The following is a 16,317-nucleotide window of genomic DNA, read 5'->3' as shown; positions in this document are numbered from 1 at the left end:
AGTTTTTTCCGTAAAGAAAAACAGTAGTGTCTCCTGACTGTTGTGACACAAAAATATATCTGTTGAAAATAGTCTTGTGTAGGCCCGACATCCCAGTGTGGTTTCGCAGTTCCACGGGTCAAATCGCTGTACTATCCAGTTTTGGGCCTTTGGTATCTAAAAAAAAAGCAGTTTGAGTGTGTCGCTCACTGTTCAGCCGCAAATATCTCTATTTAAAAAAGTGTGGTATACCCCAGTAAACAATAACTGTGGTTTTCCTCTTCCACGGTTCTAATCTACTCTTTATTACCCTTTTTCCATTGATAGTGCAAGTGTAAGCTATTTTACTTCATTTACAATGGGCAAGGCGTGTGGCAAGGGACGTGGAAGTGGACGTTCTGGTGATGGTTCGTGCAGAGGACGGGGCCGTGGCCAAGGTGAAAATGTGCCACAACCAACAGCCACATCTTCTCGCTCCCACTTCTTGACCGAATTACTAGGGATGCACAGAACAACACCAGTATTGAGAACTGATCAGTGTGAACAGGTTATTAATTGGATAGCAGACAATACTTCCAGTTACCTGGGCACCACCACCTCCGGTCTGTCTTCCACACGGTCAACTCTTAGTAGCCGTGAGTCTCGACCGCATACTCCTCCTCACCCTGATGCTCCTTCCTCCCACCATGCCGAGTGTCGTCAGACAGCAAGTGATCCCACACTTGGACACTCTGAAGAGCTATTCACTGGTCCATTTCCATATTTGGGCCCCTCGCCTGATACGCTTGAAGTGGTGGAAGAGGAGATCCCATGTTGCGATGCCCAAATATTTGAACAGCTACGGCCACAGGAAGTCGACGTTGGCAATCTGTCACAAGAGGTAGACGATGACGAGACACAATTGCCAGGAAGTGAGGAGGAGGATCGTGGTGCGCAAGTGGAAGAGGAGGAGGTGGTGGATGATCTAGTAACTGACCCAACGTGGAAGGAGGACATGCAGAGTGAGGCCAGCAGCACACAGGGGGAGGGAGGCAGAGTACCCCAACAGGCAGGAAGAAGCAGTGTGGTGGCCGCAGACAGAAGGCAGGCAACCGTTCCCCGTAACACCAACACGAGGGACGTTGCCAGTACAAGCGGTAGGTCTTCCAGAGTCTGGAATTTTTTTTAAAGACTCTGCTGATAACCCCAAAAAGGCCATATGTTCCACCTGCCATGCCAGCATCAGCAGGGGTGACAAAACTACCAGCCTGACCACCACCAGCATGATCAGGCACATGGCAGCAAAGCACTCGACTTTGTGGGGCGAAACCCAGGGTCCACGACCAGTGTCAGCGGGTGTCACCACTGCTTCTTCCACTGTTGTGCGTGCAATAGAACCCCCTGTTGTGTGGGCAAGGCATTCCCCTGTCCATACTGCATGTAAAGATGCCCCCTCCTCTCAGTCTTCACTTGTTATGGCAGTTTCTCAAGAAACAGCATCAACGTCCACGTCCACGTCCCACCGCAGCGTTCAATTGTCCATATCCCAGACCTTTGAACGAAAGCGGAAATTCGCAGCTAACGCCCCACAGGCCACAGTCCTAAATTCGCACATTTCACGACTGCTTGCATTGGAAATGCTGCCTTTTAGGCTGGTGGAGACGGAATCCTTCCGCAATCTTATGGCGGTGGCTGTCCCTCGGTACTCGGTCCCCAGCCGACACTATTTTGCCCGGTGTGCCATCCCCGCACTACACAAGCACGTGTCCCAAAGCATCTGCCGTGCCCTCAACAACGCAGTTACTGGGAGAGTCCATCTGACAACGGACACGTGGACAAGTGCTTGTGTCCAGGGACGGTACATCTGACGCGCCCCCTGGGCCAGTGTTGTTTGGGGGGATACCCGGAGCCGGATCAGATGGGGGTTGTAGTCTCCGAGTGGCTGTGACCCGGTCCGTGCCCAGGGTGTCAAACTCAGTGTGTGGCAGTCCTACAGATGTTATTAGAGTTCTTTGTGTCGACTATGCCACCCGTTGATTTGCGGTCAAAAGGCCGCCGCTGCAGGATGGTCCGCTGAGGCTGGTGGTGTGTGTGCAGCTGTGGTAGTATAACCCCCAACGGGAGGGGCACTCTAGATGTTGAGGGCGCGTTGATGGTAGCGGCGCCCGGGTCGACCAGGCCTTGCGACCAGGCTTGGGGCACCCTAAAGGCAAAGGGCACCGTAAGAACGGCGGCGCCCTGGGTTACTCGGCCCTGCGACCAAGCCGGTGGCTCCGCGGAGGTAGGGGGCGCTGTTGGTATTGCGGCGCCCGGAGGTACTAGGCCTTGCGACCAGGCCGGTGGTATTTCCTGCTTTGCCACGCTCGAGGTCGAGGCGTGTGACGTCACAGGGGTCGTGGCCGCGGTTTCCGGTTGAGGCCTAGTCGGCGGCGGTGACGATGCAGCGACGGGCACGGCAGGGGGAATTTCGGGCTCTGCGACGGGGAGCTGGGGCAGGCACGCGGTTTCCCGGCTCGGGGTAGAGACGTCCCCTTTACCTGCCTCCGTCCGTTCAGCTCCCTTCTCGGCGCCGTCTCCTGCCTTCATTCCTCCTGCGCCATCCTCAGAGGCGGTCTGTCTCCTCGTCTCAGGTGGCGTGCTCCGCTGACGGGTGCCAGTCTGCTGGGCCATCTCTCGGCTCCACTCCGCCAACGTCTCTCGCTGCACCCGGGCCATCCTCCGTGCGAGGCCCTCCAACGCGGTCTGTGCACACTCCCGGTCTCGGGGGAGCTGTGTTAGGATCTCCAGCAGGCCTTCTGGAGTGGCGACCTGCAACAGGCTCCTGACCACTGGGTCGGTGCTGCCTGACTCTCCCTCCATCTCCGGGTAGGCTTTCTCTGGACTCCTCTCCAGACTTCTTGTCTCCGGGTGCGCTCTCTCCAGACTGCTCCAGGCGACACCCATCTTTGCTCTCTTGTTCTGTCTCCGCCCACATTGAGGGTGGTCCCGGGGCAACTTCAGTTCCAGAGGCAGTTCTCTCACGCTGATGGACACTTCCAGCATCACAGTCTCTGTTGGTGGGCGCGGTTTCCGCTTTTGGCGCCATTCTTCGACCTGGCCCACGATGGGAGGTGGCCTCTTGCCATCCTTTGGCACGCCCATAATGGCGTCCGCTCCCCCAAGGCGGGAAATCTTCGGAAATGGCGGGAATCGTCTCCCAGTGGCGGGAAACTCCATGGATGGCGGGAAAAAGCTGCAAATGGCGGACAACCGGCGGGAAACGACCTGTGATGGGGTCCGTTGGCGGGGACCCTCCGGAACCGGCGGGAGACTTCTTTTTAAGGTAATGGTGAACTTTTCTTCAGGCACGCAGTACCCGGTTGTTGCGGGCACGTTATCCTGCCGACTACGCCAAAGTTGACGCGCCCCCTGGGCCAGTGTTGTTTGGGGGGGATACCCGGAGCCGGATCAGATGGGGGTTGTAGTCTCCGAGTGGCTGTGACCCGGTCCGTGCCCAGGGTGTCAAACTCAGTGTGTGGCAGTCCTACAGATGTTATTAGAGTTCTTTGTGTCGACTACGCCACCCGTTGATTTGCGGTCAAAAGGCCGCCGCTGCAGGATGGTCCGCTGAGGCTGGTGGTGTGTGTGCAGCTGTGGTAGTATAACCCCCAACGGGAGGGGTATAGCCTCAGGGGGTCAGCCGTGGAGGATGGTGGTTGTGAAGGTGCAGCAAGGAGACTCAGAGGCATAAAATGCAGTTCCAGGGTTTTACTTACTGGTGTTGCTCGGGTCACTGTGTACAGCAGTGACCACCCAAGCCGTGCTGCGTCCACCAGGTCCTGGACTCTGTCAACTCCCGGGCAATTCTCGAGTATGGTCCTGAGCTCCTTTCTGACTCTCCCTTCTTCTGGCCGTTCCCACCAGGGATCCACTTTTGGCCGGCTCCCTCGGGTCTCTTGGTGGTCAAGCCCCCTCTGGGCTCCCTGACCCTATGCTTGGTATGCCTTTCTAGTGGATTTGGTGAGGGTCGTGGCAGATCCTGCCCACGACCTCCGGTTCCTGGCTAAGGTGTGCTGTAGCCTCTGCCAGCTTGGGATCCGGTACCCTTTTGCCGACCCTTCACCCTTTTTGTCCTTATTCTGGGATCTTGGGGTCCCCTCTGCGCCTCTGGGTCTCTCTTCCTTCTCCTCTGCTCTGCTTCTCAGGCTCTCAGACAGACTGTCTGACTGTCTGACTGGCTGACTGACAACTGACTGACGTCTCACAGACTGACCCTGATCTAAGATGGTGCCCACCTTATATACTCCCTCTATGTGTGAGCTCAGGTGACCAGCACCCAATGAGCTCCTAGCTTTACCCAGGCTGCTCCCCCTATCTGCCCCTACACTACTGGGATGTTCCACCCCCCTCCCACTCCAGCCAGGAACAGACACTGTCGTACCTGCACATTTCTCTAGTGGGAGTACCATCGGTCTGTTCCCCGGAAATGGGATGTGTGTAGTGCATGCAGCTAACTGAGCTCAGTTCCACACTCCATCCTTACCCGGGAGTGGAATATCACACCTCTGGGTTGAGGTGCAATACCCCTGTAGCAGCCGAATCCTCAGGGTGCTACACATCTCTCTGACGGCACACTGGGTAAACATAGTGGAAGCCGGGACCCAGTCGGACCTTGGAACGGAACACATCCTCCCCACACCGAGGATTGCGGGCCCTATGTCAGTCAGAGTTGCCCCCACAGTGTACAGCTCCTGCGCATCCTCCTCCTCCTCCTCATCTTCAGCCTCCATCTCAGATATCACCACATCAGTTACAAGCTGGAAGCATTGCAGTACTGCCTCCGCCAAGCGGCAACAGGCTGTGCTGAAACTCATAAGCTTAGGTGATAAACCTCACACTGCTTGTGAGTTGTGGACAGCTGTGAAAGAGCAGGCAGATCTGTGGCTGAGACCGCTGAACCTACATCCCGGCATGGTCGTGTGTGACAATGGCCGTAACGTGGTGGCGGCTCTGAGGCGAGGTGAGATCACACACGTACCATGCCTGGCTCATGTGCTTAACCTCGTGGTTCAGCGGTTTCTTAAATCGTACCCCGAGTTGCCAGATCTGCTCGTGAAAGTACGCCGCCTGTCAGCTAATTTTCGCAAGTCGGCTACAGCTTCCGCCGCCCTTGCTGTGTTGCAGCAGCGTTTGCAGCTTCCGGCACACCGACTGGTGTGTGATGTCCCCACACGTTGGAACTCTACCCTCCACATGTTGCAAAGGATTTGTGAGCAGAAGAGAGCAGTTGTGGAGTACCAGCTGCAACAAGGCCGTCGATATTCAGGTCAGACTCCACACATAAGACCTCAGGAGTGGACCTGGATGTCTGACATATGTACCATCCTGACAAACTTTGAGGAGGCCACCAAGATGGTGAGTGGCGGTGACGCCATCATTAGTGTCAGCATCTCACTTGTCTGTCTTTTGCAACGCTCTCTGCAGAGAATTAAAGAGGAGGCATTGCAGCCAGAGTATGATGAGATGGATCAAGAAGCCGTAGTGGGCGATTTCACACAGCCCAGTCTCATCTCATCCCAACGTGCATTGGGGGACAATGAGGGAGAGGAGGAGGAGGAGGAGGAGGAAGAACAGGAGCTGCTATCATGCATTGTAGACGGTAGTACCTGTACAAGTGTCATACCGTCGGTTCAGCGTGGGTGGCCTGAGGACAGGGGGGAGGAGGAAGAGGAGGAGGAGGAGGAGAGCATGGTCAGTCGTCATCTTGGTGAGGACACAGAAATCTTGCCCGTTACCAGTCTGGCACGCATGGCTGACTTTATGTTACGCTGCCTTAACCGTGACCCTCGCGTTGTCAAAATGTTGGGTGACAGTCATTACTGGTTGGTGACACTTGTAGACCCCCGCTACAAGGAGAACTTTCACTCTCTTATTCCTGAGGTGGAGAGGTCTACAAAAATGGGGCAGTACCAAAAGGCCCTTGCTGCAGAACTGTTAAAAAAATTCCCATCTGAACACGCTAGCGGCAGAGGTCACAGTTTGTTGCCCAACCAAGGCGTACAGGCGAGAGAGATGCAACTCCAATCCAGCAGAGGCAGGGGAACACTGTCAACGTTCTGGGACAGTTTTCTGACACCCGCCCAGCTTACAGGCCCTGAGGCGCGGGGTACTCTCATAAGGAGTGGAAAGTTTCAAAAGATGGTGAGGGAGTACCTTGCCGATCGTACCAGCGTCCTCCGTGATTCCTCTGTGCCTTTTAATTATTGGGTATCCAAGCTGGACACTTGGAATGAACTCGCTCTGTACGCCTTGGAGGTCCTGGCCTGCCCTGCCTCTAGCGTGTTATCGGAGCGTGTTTTTAGTGCCGCTGGGGGAATTATAACTGATAAGCGCACTCGCCTGTCAACTGACAATGCTGACAAGCTGACCCTTATCAAAATGAACAAGGGCTGGATTGGGCCAGACTTCTCATCACCACCAAATGACAGCAGAGTAACATAAAGTCAAATCCACTGTGTTATTTCGGGAGGTGTATTCACATGCACCGCTTCACACCCACACATGGGTATACGCTTCCTCGTTTCAGCTGTTTAATCTTCTTCTCCTTATCCTCAGCCTCCACCACCACTATACCACCAGGGTGCTAGCATTGCAAGTTCCTCTGTCCTAATTTTTGGCAGCTTTTGCTGGGAAAGCATAAGCAAATACCATGGGACACCCACTCCCCAATAATGGGACTTATGTTTGTAATATGCTGTACTGCATGGCTCTTGTAAGGGGCATTGCAAGTTGCTCCGTCCTAATTTTTGGCAGCTTTTGCTGGGAAAGCATAAGCAAATACTATGGGAGACCCACTCCCCAATAATGGGACTTATGTTTGTAATATGCTGTACTGCATGTGATGCGCCCCCTGGGCCGTGTGTACACGTGTGTGGGATACCCGGTGCCGGGTCTCTGGGGTCTGTAGTCTCCGTGGCGGTGACCCGGTCCCGTGGCTCAGGCTGGTCAAACCAGTGGCAATCTTTCTTATGTTTTGAGGTTAATTGTCCGACTGCGCCACCCGTGGATTGCGGTCAGGGAGAACCACCGCTGCGAGGCAGACCGCTGAGGCTGGTGTTGTGTGCGCAGCATAAAATGGGATAACTCCCCTCGGGAGGAGTATAGCCTCAGGGCAGTGAGTGTGGATGATGGGGGTGATGGTGCACGAGCGCAGCAGGAATGACTCAGAGTCTTTGCAGTGCAGTTCAGGGTCTTTACTGAGGATTATAAGGTAGACCCTCCCGGGAGTACTGGCTAGCATAAGAGGCCTGGTCAGTCTGTGAGCAAGCAGGAGTTCCCCTGGCCAGGTGGAGTTGTAGGCCTCCCCGTCTGTCTGCACTCTTCCTGGCTACCTTGCTGTAAGCGGGTAGAAGTAGCCCACGTCCCTGAGTGTACCGTGTAGTGCTCACCCGTATGGCTGGTGACTTGGGGCCTTCTGTTAGCCTCCGCTCCACGACGGCGGTGCTGGTCCCTTGCTTGTGACTGAGCCTCCGGGCTTCTATGGCCAGAGGACCTGAAATCCCCTGCCGGCTGGTTTCTGCTGCTGGATATATAAGTCATCACAGCTTCGGACTCCTGTGTCCGGTTCCTATTGTCTTCTGCCAGGGCGAGCTCTGCTCAGCTTCCAGCCCCTGGTCTTTAGCTCCTAGCTCCTACAGAGCTCCTTGCTGTTACTTTCCCTTGCTCTCACTCTGACTCTGACTGTTCTCTGACTCACTCAACCCCGCCCCAGATCCAGTTTATAAGGGCAGAATTCTCCCCTCCCAGGATTGGGGCAGGAGGATGTTGCATGTTTAAGGGATCTTGACCAGGAAACCTCCCACTTGCTCTCCGACGCAATATCTCTATTACTGTGGTGACCAGACCCCTGGGGTGCCACACATGGCTCTTGTAAGGGGCATTGCAGTTCCTCATAATTTTTGGAAAGCCTTCCATTCACTGCTTAGGCCAACAATGCACGGGAGACCCAGTTGCTATAAATGGAAAAAAAGGTTTAGTTAACGCCCTCTGACCTCCATGTCATTTCCAAGGGGCATTGGAGTGGCTCGAAATTTTTGGTAGGCATTGCACTCACTGTATGCTCTATAACTGTGTAGCCGAACCGCTCCTTTTGTTACAGAAACATATCTTACAAGACATATCTGGTTGACTGGCCTGATATTGATGTGAATGGTCCCTGTTCCTCCTGCTCTTTCTCCTTTGCCACTACCTCATCCATCATTTATCACCTGAAGCTTTGTTTTAACGGGAGTCATAGAACTGGGATAGTAGCAGGAAAACATCCAGCAATCCTCGGAGGAGGTAGGATATGCGCCAAAACGCTGACCACCTCAGGCCTAGCCGCTACTACATACATGCGCTTGCATTACAACAAAACAAAGCAGATGCTAACTTCTATCATCCTCATCATGCTCCTCACCTTGGCACTCTCAACTCCCCTGATGGAGAAGCCAGGGCCCACCGGAGGAGTCTGATTGTCCGGTGGGCTCGGCCAATGCTGCCCTAAAGCAGGCCAGGCTAAGAAAAGTGCGGGAAAGGTTACCGGGACAAATAGGGGTGGCTGGGGACCGAGTATGGACACCCGGCCACCCCCTGGAGGCTGGGGAGCAAGCGGGGACACCCGGCCACCAGGAGGCTGGGGACTGAGTATGGATACCAGGCCGCCGACACAGCCATGGCGTGGTGGCCAGATTCCGCCTCCACATGCCTAAAAGGCCCAATTTAAAGTGCAAGCAAGCAAGCAGTATGGTATTGCAGCCTGGGGGTGGGTGGGTGTCAGGCAGCATACTTGAGCTTGTATTGCAAGGAATGGGGGAGGTACAAATGAACACTGCCCTGGGACTAGAACTTGCATGGGGATAGTTGCAAGTCTGCATCTTCTGATGCGGTAAGGATCACTTATGATGGGCACACTTTTAGACAGTGACCTGGGAGTCAGAGATGCTTCCAGGGGTCTTCCCCATGCTGTTCCCTTGTCTTTTCAGCACTTTATGCATGTGTCACACAGCACATGGCCAGATAAGGTTGTAAAATGTTAAAATGACATTTCACGGTGAATGCATTTGTCATAGTTGAAAGCAATACAAAAGTGCAAAAACGCATAAAAAAATGCTACTTGTGAACATAGCCGAAGGTGTGGAGGAGTATTTTTGTTTTTGGTCATTTATTTTAACTTATACACAAGTCTTTTCCCTGGAAAGGATGTTCCTTAACTAGTGTTGAGCATTCCGATACTGAAATATCGGGTATCGGCCGATATTCGCGGTATCGGAATTCCGATACTTAATTCCGATACTTTTACAATATCGAATACCGGAATCGGAAGTTCCCATAATGCCTGCGCTCTGCAGTGTCTCTGAAGGACAAGCTGGATGGCAGCGCTCAGCTGAGATCCAGCCTGTCATCAGAATGCCATCCCAGCGTGGGAGAATTCTCCTGATCGTTTAAAAGCCAGCGGGCGGTAAAAAGCCGCCGGCTTTTAAACAATCACACAGCCCCATACTGCTTCCCCGCAGCCTCCCATCCCGATCCTCCGCTCCCCTCGCCACCTCCCATCCCGATCGTAAGTTAGGACCGTGCGGGGAGCGCAGGACCAAGGAGCGGGGAGCGAAGGACCCGGGCGAGGAAGCCGGCAGTGAAAAGACTTCACCGCCGGCTTTCCCGCCGGTTATTTCAAATGAACAGCTGAGGTATCAGGTGATGCCGATCAGCTGTTCATTTGAAGTAGCTGCGGTGCCCTCAGAGGGTTCACGTGAGTTCATGCTTGACTGCATTGCATGAACTCACATGAACTTTCCCACGGCCGCACAGGTCAGCCTCACCTCCCAGACGATCAGCCCGTCATGATTGGTGTGTGTGGGTGTCTGTGCGTGTGTCTGCGAGTGTGTGCGGGGTGTCTGTGCGTGTGTCTGCGAGTGTGTGCGGGGTGTCTGTGCGATGTCTGCGGGTGTGTGCGGTGTCTGTGCGATGTGTGCGGGTGTGCGCAGTGTCTGTGCGATGTGTGCGGGTGTGCGCAGTGTCTGTGCGATGTGTGCGGGTGTGCGCAGTGTCTGTGCGATGTGTGCGGGTGTGTGTGTGCAGGCAGACATAGGCCGATGTGACACTACTACTCCCATCGGCCTATGTCTGTCCCCCGTCCACTCGTGCCAGCAGGATCAGCTCGATGGGAGCAGTAGTTCCCATCAGCCTGATCCTGCTATTTAAATTGCCCTACTGTGTCCCCAATAAATTTTAAATACATGTCATTGGTGGCCAGTGGTTGCCTACAATAAATTAGTTCATACATTACCTGTCCCCGCCGATCTCCACCTAAAATAAAGTAAAAAATAAAAAACTACACCTATACTCACCTAGACACCTAATTCCCCGAAGCCATCGATCTCCTGTAATAAAATATAAAATAATAAACCACAACCTTATCCTTACCCCTCCGTAGTAGTCCACGAGTGTCCCACGATGATCTCCAGTTTAGAGCAGCCACATAAAATGTGACCGCTCTGAACCGCTGCCGCCGCTAGAATGACGGGGGCCGTAAAGCAGCCCCGTCATTGCATAAGCGGGTTCGCCGGAGTTCAGGCAGCGCTGCTCCGGTTAGCTCCTTTACGGCCCTGCTGTATCGTGAGAAATTCCCACGGTACAGCAGTGCCGTAAAGGAGGTCTCCGGAGCTGTGCTGCCTGAATGCACTCCGGTGACCTCAGTCAGTGGCTCCCGCTGCCGGGAGCGGACGTGTTCCCGGCAGTGTGAGCTTACAGCAGCCATGCACAGCTGTCACCATCTCCAGATGTGACAGCTGTGCATGGGAGATCAGCGCAGGAACGTGGACAGGTAACTATTTTTTTTTAGTAAACTAAGAATTAAATAAAATTGTGTGTTTTATTTCAAATAAATTATTTTTTTCTGGGTGTAGTGTGTGTTTTTTCTTTTTAACACTTTGTAGGTTAGTAATGGGGGTGTCTTATAGACGCCCATCATTACTAACCTGGGCTTCATGGCAGCTGGCGCTGACATGAACCCCAACCCTATTACCCCACTGCCACCGCTACAGGGCAGTGGGAAGAGCGAGGCTAAGTGCCAGAATTGGCGCATCCTATGGATGCGCCATTTCTGGGGCGGCTGACGGCTGGTGTTTCTAGCCTGGGAGGGGGCCAATATTCATGGCACCCTTCCTGGGCTATTAATATCAGCCCCCAGCTGTCTGCCTAGCCTTTGCTAGCTATTAAATTAGAGGGGACCCCATGTCATTTTTTTGAGGGGGTCCCCCATTTTAATAGCTAGTAAAGGCTAGGTATTCAGCTGGGGGCTCATATTAGTAGCCTGGGAAGCTCCGTGGGTATTACCCCCTTCCCAGGCTTCAAACATCTGCCCCAGCTGTCTGCTTAACCTCCGCTAGAGACTAAAACTACGGGGAACCCCACGCCAATTTTTTTTTTAATAAATCCTTTATTTTAACACTAAATGACAAGTACAGTAATCAACACTGTCAGTGTACTTCATATATATGTGACTGACATGTTTCTATCTATCTAATCTATGTATGATTCTCTATTCCTTCTATTCTAAATTGTCGGGTACCGATGCTGAATTGCCGGCCGACTTTTTTTAAAGAGACAGTGGATGAAAACAATTATTTTTTTTAATAAATCCTTTACACTAAATGACAAGTACAATAAGCAACACTGTCACTGTACTTCATATATATGTGACTGACATGTTTCTATCTATCTATCTAATCTATGTGTGAAGCTCTATTCTTTCTGTTGTAAATTGTCGGGTACCGGTGTATGCCGCTGATGAATTGCCGGCTTTTCGCGTAATACATTCTACATTATTCTTAGTTGTTTTACTTCATGTAGAATTAACCTACAAGGAAAGAAAGGGTTTATTTTCATTCCGATATTTGTGTCCCATTGACTTGCATTGGTTTCCGGTATCGGAATCGGCGATATCCGATACTTTTTGGGTATCGGTCCGATCCAATCCGATACGATATTTCCTGATATCGGAAGGTATCGCTCAACACTATCCTTAACATATTTCACAGGAAAAAAGTTTCACTTTCGTTTTTGAACGTTTTATTGTGAGCCTGTAAAAGTGGCTTAATACCTCTGACCACGTTGTTGACAGCAGTGACCTGGGGGTCAGAAATGCTTCCTGGGGCGATCCCCATGCTGTCCCCATGTCATTTGAGCACTGTCACTATCGTTTTGGGCACTTGTTAGGCTTTTAAAAGACTGCCGGGGGAGCCGCCGCAAAAATGCTCGAGTCTCCCATAGACTAACATTGGGCTCGTTGCTCGGGTCGAGCACCCGAGTATCACAGTGAGCTCGGCCCGAGCTTCGAGCACCCGAGCATTTTAGTGCTCGCTCAACACTAGTGTTAACCCTCCGTCACATACAATATCGGTTCTAACGAGTTCACATACAACGTGACTGTCAGGCGCAGGCTAGAAAAATACCTATAATATCTAATGTTTGCAATTTCAGTGCTCTAAAAGTGATCAGTGACCTTCATAGGGATGTAATAAAAGAGACTACACATAATCAGGTGCAAAAAAAAAACCATTTACTTAACATAAAACTAATAACTCTGAAATACAAACATTTCAAAACTCCCGCCAAATAGTCCCCAGTTCGACTTTGTCAAAAAACTCTACAAAGAAAATTTATGGAAACAAACTTAATTTTAAGGTACCTTAAGTACTATTAAACACATATTCAATCAGAATTAGATCCTGAAGTTTCCCCAGAAAAATTACACTTGCAGAGCAAAGAGCAAGAATTACACATCATTTTTGCATGTGTCAGGCAGATTGCATTATGACATTTGTGACATTCATAATTAGAAAGCCTTCTGATTCCGCTTTCCGTGGTGCATCTCCTTCTTTTGGGAGGTGGTGCAGGTGGTGAATTTTCACTATCATCTTCTGGGCGGAATCTTTTGAGCTGAACTTGAAGGCGAGAGGGGATACCGATTGTTTTCATACTTCTCCTGCGTAGCTCTCCATGCACTAGTTCATGGGCCAATTTTTTCAGATAGAATCGTCTACGGAGTGGTTCAAGCTTGTTTTCAAGGTAAATGACTTGTGAATTTATACCACCCAAATTCAACATAGCAAAAAAATATGACCATTGGCCAGCGTTTGGTGTTTCTGCTGACATTGAAAGTTGAGCACATCTGATCAGCTGTATCAACACCCCCTTTGGTTGCATTATAAAATGTAATTATCTCCGGGTTTTTTTGTGCCTCAGTCCCAGGATCGATGGCATCATCATCATGAAGTGTTGATAGAAGTACAATTTTTTTTGCTTGTGGTACATAGGAAACCAAAACCTTTCCATTATGGAATGCAAACATACTGCTGTACTGTTGTCTCCCTTTCACACTTACAAACTGTGTAAGCAATTCTTTTTTATTTTTTCTTACAGTTCCGACATATGAAAGCTTCTGCATTTTCAGATAATCAATCAGATCACAATTTGAAAGCCAATTGTCAGCTGTTATATTGCGACCCGATCCAAATAAGGGCTCAGACAGTCTTTTTACAACATCACTTAGTTTGTTGCTGACACAGTAAGGACCTTCTGGTTGTTTTCCTGCATAAACTTCCAGGTTGTAAGTGTAGGTCTTACTGGCATCAACAAGGGCACACATTTTTATTCCATATTTGTTAGGCTTTGATGGAATATATTGACGAAAGGCACATTTACCACGAAAACCAGGGAGCATTTCGTCAATAGTGAGATTCTCCCCAGGGCAATAGCTTTTTTTTACAGTTTTCAACAAATTTTTGGAATATATCACGAATTGGAGCAAGTCGGTGATGTGTTTTACGTTCGGTTCGGGTAGTTCTGTCGTCAAACCGAAGGCAACGAATTAGAAGCTTGAATCTGTTTATGGACATAAGGCCAAATTTTTCAACTCCATCCCATCTTTACTCCAAAGTTCCTCCAAACTTTGTCTATTTGCCCTATAAGCTCCTGCAAGGTATAATAATCCAAAAAAAGCACGCAGTTCTATTTCATCTGTGGCCTTGATGGTTCTGTTGCAGATGAACTTGTCCTTTATAATGTCTATATATTGGTTGGTATATGTGACAATAGAGTCCAGAATGTCATCTGTGAATAAACTATTCCAGCATTCAACTGCAGTTTTTGCATTACTTGCAGTTCCTATAACTGCAGGAAGGTGAGTAATAATGTTTTGAGGTTCCCTACGTTTTTTCTGGAGTGGCTTCTTGTTCCATTTTTTTTTTTTATCTTTTCCCATATAATAAGATTCTACATCTTCATCCTCATCACTGTCACCATCTTGCTCTGTTTCAGAATCCACTTCACATACTTCCACCTCATCATGAGAATCAATCTCACTTTCCTCTCCTAAATCCTCATTCAGTGTGGGGTCTGCATCATCTAACAGCATGTTTGTTACTTCCTCAATATCAAGGTTTTTTGATAAATTGTACATTTTCCTCTCCACTTCAGCAGATAATCTGAAGCAAGAGAAGGAATATGTGTTAGGGAACTACTGTATATGCCTGAGCAGCACACTTTCTTTTTTAATCTGCCTTATTTCTATGAAATATCCTCACACTTTGTGCTATACATTCATAAAACAAGCTAAATAAACAATTGTGATGAATAAAAACATAAAATACCAACCTTATTGAGTGTGAAGTGTTCACATACAATGAGCCTGAGAGATTAGCGCAGTTATATCTGTCCTCCTGAAGCTCTGCAATCCAACTGTGGTATGAGGTTTCACAGAGCTACTAGAGACAGGAGACTACCTGGAGGGAGGGGATTTCCTCACAATCTGGTGAGGAAGGAGAAATGAAAGTAAAATATGTGCCTGTCAGGCCTATTGTATGTGACGGAGGGTTAAACTTGTTACTTTTCAAATTTGTATCAAGGCCTCCTCTAAAGAAAAGCATGACTATGACAATACTGCCCACTATGTAAAAAAATGCAACTACTATAATACTGCCTCCTAAGTACAAGAATATATATACTATAATACTGCCTCTATGTACAAGAATATAACTACTATAATACTGCCTCCTAAGTACAAGAATATATCTACTATAATACTGCTACCTTTGACCAAGAAACAAGATAAAACGTCAAGAATGGGCCAAGAAATATCTTAAGACTGATTTTCCAAAGGTTTTATGGACTGATGAAAGGAGAGTGACTCTTGATGGGCCAGATAGATGGGCCAGAGGCTGGATCAGTAAAGGGCAGAGAGCTCTACTCCGACTGAGACGCCAGCAAGGTGGAGGTGGGGTACTGGTATGGGCTGGTATCATCAAAGATGAACTTGTGGGACCTGTTCGGGTTGAGGATGGAGTGAAGCTCAACTCCCAGACCTACCGCCAGTTTCTGGAAGACAACTTCTACAAGCAGTGGTACAGGAAGAAGTCGGTATCGTTCAAGAAAAACATGATTTTCATGCAGGACAATGCTCCATCACATGCATCCAACTACTCCACAGCGTGGCTGGCCAGTAAAGGTCTAAAAGAAGAAAAAATAATGACATGGCCCCCTTGTTCACCTGATCTGAACCCCATAGAGAACCTGTGGTCCATCATAAAATGTGAGATCTACATGGAGGGAAAACAGTACACCTCTCGGAACAGTGTCTGGGAGGTGGTGGTGGCTGCTGCCCGCAATGTTGATTGAAAACAGATAAAGCAACTGACAGAATCTATGGATGGAAGGCTGTTGAGTGTCATCATAAAGAAAGGTGGCTATGCTGATCACTAATTTTTTTTGTTTTTGTTTTTGCATGTCAGAAATGTTTATTTCTAAATTTTGTGCACCGATATTGGTTTACCTGGTGAAAATAAACAAGTGAGATGGGATTATATTAGGTTTTTATTAAGTTGCCTAATAATTCTGCACAGTAATAGTTACCTGCACAAACAGATATCCTCCTAAGATAGCCAAATCTAAAAAAATCCCACTCCAACTTCCAAAAATATTAAGCTTGGATATTTATGAGTCTTTTGGGTTGATTGAGAACATAGTTGTTGATCAATAATAAAAATAATCCTCTAAAATACAACTTGCCTAATAATTCTGCACACAGTGTACAGTTGTGCTGAAAAGTTTACATACCCTGTCGGAATTTTTCCTTTCTTGGCCTTGTTTCAGACAATATGACTGATAACCACAAAACTTTTTCTCCACTCATGGTTATTGGTTGGGTGAAGCCATTTATTGTTAAACTACTGTGTTTTCTCTTTTTAAATCTTTATGACAACCAAAAACATCCAAAATGACCTTGATCAAAAGTTCACATACCATAGTTCTTAATACCGTGTATTGCCCCTCTAACATCAA

The sequence above is a fragment of the Phyllobates terribilis genome, unplaced genomic scaffold, assembly GCF_046119375.1.
Source record: "Phyllobates terribilis strain yellow unplaced genomic scaffold, ASM4611937v1 Scaffold_1__5_contigs__length_1240528914, whole genome shotgun sequence".
In the NCBI taxonomy this organism is placed as follows: domain Eukaryota; kingdom Metazoa; phylum Chordata; class Amphibia; order Anura; family Dendrobatidae; genus Phyllobates; species Phyllobates terribilis.
This window is presented reverse-complemented; position numbering follows the sequence as displayed.